This window comes from Panthera onca, chromosome B1 (assembly GCF_046562875.1).
Source record: "Panthera onca isolate mPanOnc1 chromosome B1, mPanOnc1 haplotype 2, whole genome shotgun sequence".
NCBI lineage: Eukaryota > Metazoa > Chordata > Mammalia > Carnivora > Felidae > Panthera > Panthera onca.
Genome location: NC_138342.1, coordinates 55,643,781 through 55,648,458, shown reverse-complemented (window position 1 = coordinate 55,648,458; position 4,678 = coordinate 55,643,781).

Below are 4,678 nucleotides of genomic sequence, written 5' to 3'. Positions count from 1 at the left end.
AAGAAAAGTAACTTTGGAAAGGACCATAAAGACAGCTAGCCACAGGATATTCTTATCCGTTGCTTCAAATCTTTTTCACTTTTGATTGTTGATATAAATCATTTTCTTACATTCAAATACCTAAAGTTCTTTAATATTTTATAATATCTAAAATGCTATCCATTCATATATTTATCTATTTAATGAATATAGGGGGAAAAAGAAACGAAGGCCAAAATATTTTATTAATAGCCTAGTTCAGATTTATCTTACCACTATATTTAGAATTCGCCTTAATTAATTTTCAGAATTTTTTTAAATGTTTATTTGTTTTTGAAAGAGAGCGCCCACGCATGAGCGGGGGAGGGGCAGAGAGAGAGGGTGACAGATGATCTGAAGAGGGTTTTGTGCTGACAGCAGAGTCCAATATGGGGCTTCAACTCATGAACCATGAGATCATGACCTGAGCTGAAGTCAGCCATTTAACCTACTGAGCCACCCAGGCACACCTATTTATCAGAATTTTGAAAAATATATATTTTGTTATATATGATGGAACTACCAAATAAGTTGTTTTTAATTCTGTAAATTATGGAATATGTTAAACTGGAATATGTCAGATAAATAACACACATTCATTTCTTATTTATGTATGAAATCGTTTGCATACCTTGCATAATCATATAATCTTGGAGTGGAGAAGGGATGTGTGAGCTAGAAAAAGTTTCTCAATTTATAGATAAGAAAACTGAAGACTAGAGAGGAAAGTTTGCTTGCTTAAAGTCACTCTTCAGCCTCTCCTATAAGTTGTGACCCTCATGTGGTAGAATTTAGATGCAAAATTAGTTGGAAGTTTTAAATGATTTTTAGGTTGCAATTACTTATATAACATTCTTCTCATGTCCTCTTTTTGTCATGTGTTTGTCTTCACTTGTAGCAAAAATAATGTGAGGTCCTCAAGGGCAGGTGACTGTGTGGCATCTATTATAATAAGTCTCTTTATAGTGTATGTGCAAATAAATGTATGGGGGCTGATTTTGTAGTCTCTGAAAATAATTTACTTTTTCTAATTTCCTAAAATAGGTAAAAGCAGCTGAAGTTTTCAAAAGCAGCCAAAACAATCTAGAAAAAAATACTCCTTCCTTCAACTGTTTGTGATGTTACTCTCTCATTCTTTCTTTATTATAAAGTAGGACTCAAATGCCATGATGTCAAACCAAACCATAGCCAGGTGTGACAAGCTGGTGTTTTTCTCTCCTCACTCTCTTCTCAGGCAGGTGACACATATTAACTCTACCCCTTCCCTGCTTCACCCCTCCCCTCTGGCAACCACCAGTTTGTTCTCTGTATTTGTGAGTCTGTTTTGATTTGCTTGTTTGTTTGTTTTGTTTTTTAGGTTCCACATGTAAGTGAAATCATATGGTACTTGTCCTTCTCTGTCTGATTTATGAAATATTCTCTTTACTTGGATTCCAGGGGGAAAAAAAAAAAGAGTACTTTTTTGCAATCTTTCTATGTCATCAGCTATTCTTTCTCAGTTTGTACTGCCAGAACTGCTACTAGCTTTTCCCCAGCTCTGAACATTGGTGTGTCCCAGGACTCAATCCTCAGATCTCTCCTCTTCTCCACTTACACTCATACCCTATATCATCATATCCAGTCCAGTATTTTCAATACTAACTGCTTGCTGACAATTTCTAAATGTATTAACTTTAGTTCTGACTTCCCCTTGGATCTTCAGTTGCATGACTAAAATTTCTACTTGAAGGTCTAATAGACAACTTATATTAGCATTTCAAAACAGAATTCTTCATATTTCCTGAGTCTTCTACATCTAAAAAAGGGAAAAGATCCTGGAGTCATCCTGGGTAGGAATATATTTGAAATGCTATCCTTCGTAATTTTCCTTATTGGGTTTCATGTAGAACTTACAATTGGATTAGGAAAGGTCTGTCCTTATATTTGGAAATGCCTGGATATGTGGTTTTGACTCTTGGCTAAAATAAGGCCAAAGGATTTGTGTGAGATTTACATGAGGTTTAAAATCAGAAACTGTCCTTGCAGACTCTGAGCCAGTATGTTTCCCAATCCAAGATCCTCTGGATCTTGATGTTAACAGAGTTTGGTGGTTCAATCTGGAGACAAAATATATATGTATGTGTGAATAAGGACAGTGGGAGTTTACACCTGTGTATCTTTTGGTCTTCCAATGCTTGCCTGTACTCTCTCAATGTACTGTATCCTTTGCTTTTTTTATGTAAGTATTCCCTATGGAATGTAAGTGTTATACAAGCTTTATGTAAGTGTTCCCTGTGGAATCTTATGCTTCCTTTCAAATATGTAAACTTGTGAAATCTTTTTGAAGTTTAATATTTAAAAGTGCAGCAGTGGTGTGCTGAAACTAGCTTGTACCAATGTATGAGTTTAATGTTAAAATTTCAGGAATTATGTTAGCCAGTTGTGAAACACACTGCAGTTGAAAATTAAGAGTACTAAATATCCAAAACTCATCATGTCCTAATTATGTTACTACATTTTACTAGTACTTTGGGTCTTGAGGTTATTTATATCTATGGTATCTGTATGTTAAAAATAAATATAATAGAGTGCTATTGTTCATCCCTTCCCAAATTCATGTTCAGTGATATAATGTGCGTAGTTCTAAATTGTCCATGTTGTCAGTATTTATACCATAGAAATTGACCAATGTCACAAATTAGTGACACAAACCCCTAACCCTGACACCTGGTTTAAATACGTACCAGTACATCACTGAATGTACCTATTCTTCATTTATGCTTTAAAAAAAACCACCAGATAATGCAACTGGAGCACAATTTCTATATCTTGACATTACAAACTGGGTTTTTGGTCATTGTGCCAGATGTTTTATTGAGTGCCTTAAGTGCTCATCACTGAGGTGAATGAGGCTTGATACTGGTTTTCATTTTTCATAATTTTAATGCAAAAGGAAGTTCCAGAAGAAGCTATCTTTGAAACATGTCATAATGATTTGTCAAGGACATTTCAGATTTGCAGTTTGTAGTGATTAAAGGATTCCAGAAAAGACAATTATTTATTATTACAATGTGTTGTATCCTCTACAATTATTACATTTAATTATGGAAATAAAATAATCTTATCTTATTTTCTTATGTTGTTTCTTCAAAAAATTTAATTATCTTCACTTAAAATTTGTCACAGTTGACATAGCTGAGTAAAAAAATTTTATTTACACTAAATATAGGAGTACGTATTATGTGAGAATTCAATTAAATAACCATCTCTGGTTTTAAAAGCCTATGTTTATACTCTTTAAGTCACATTTATCTCTGAAAAAGTGATTCAGCAAGGGAGGAATTACTAGCCAGGGTAATGGGAGATTGTCTGCACATTTTCCTTCTAGCTCACTGATAAAAGAGAATTAGGAGCAATCAAACAAAGCCACAATCAGAGGAAGGACAAAGTTTTAGTAATAGGGAGAATTAGTCTAGGAGCATCTCTTTCTCCTCCTTAATTAACATCCTACTCCACCCTAACCTCAACACCCTCAGAGAATAAAACCTAAACTCTGTATTATGACTTGTGAATCCATAAAAGCCTTGACTCACTCTTCCTATTCTTCATTCAAGACACAGTTCAGGTGTTACTTTACCTGGAAGCTTTTCCTGACATCCCCCGGCTGGTGCTCCAGATTGCCCCAGGCGTACATCTGGTCCTTATGCTTTCCACAAGATGCAAAACTTTTATTTATGCATCTGAATATCCTACTAGACCATGAGCTTCTCAAGGGCTCTTTTTCATCTCTGTGTTCCTGGACCTGTGGCTGGTTCAATGGAGGTAATCATTGTGTCCAAAGGAATGATGCTGAAATGCACTGTTGGGATCTGGCTGTTACATATATTTCTGTTATATCACCCATTGGGCCCTTGCATTTAACCTGTTCTCCAATCTCCTGTTACTGGAGATTTCTGAAATGTGCTATCCCAGGCCTTTCCAAATGATATACTCCTTGTCTAGAATGTCTTTCCCTGATTTTTTTTTCTGGTAAACCCCTTCCATCCTTTAAAAATTATCTGACACCTTTGGGAGATTTTTATCCTTTGTGCTCTCATGGATTTTGTGCTTATTGTCATCAAGCCATCATCTCACCCTGGAAAGTCCTACAAAGCCAACAGATATGATTTATTTTTAGTCAGTATTAACTTGACCTGACTCCCTGGGAGCTTGTCTTTTTTTTTTTTTTTTATATATTTTTTTTTATTTTTTAATATATGAAATTTACTGTCAAATTGGTTTCCATACAACACCCAGTGCTCATCCCAAAAGGTGCCCTCCTCAATACCCATCACCCACCCTGCCCTCCCTCCCACCCTGCCCTCCCTCCCACCCCCCATCAACCCTCAGTTTGTTCTCAGTTTTTAACAGTCTCTTATGCTTTGGCTCTCTCCCACTCTAACCTCTTTTTTTTTTTTTTTTTTTTCCTTCCCCTCCCCCATGAGTTTCTGTTATGTTTCTCAGGATCCACATAAGAGTGAAACCATATGGTATCTGTCTTTCTCTGTATGGCTTATTTCACTTAGCATCACACTCTCCAGTTCCATCCATGTTGCTACAAAAGGCCATATTTCATTTTTTCTCACTGCCATGTAGTATTCCATTGTGTATATAAACCACAATTTCTTTATCCATTCATCAG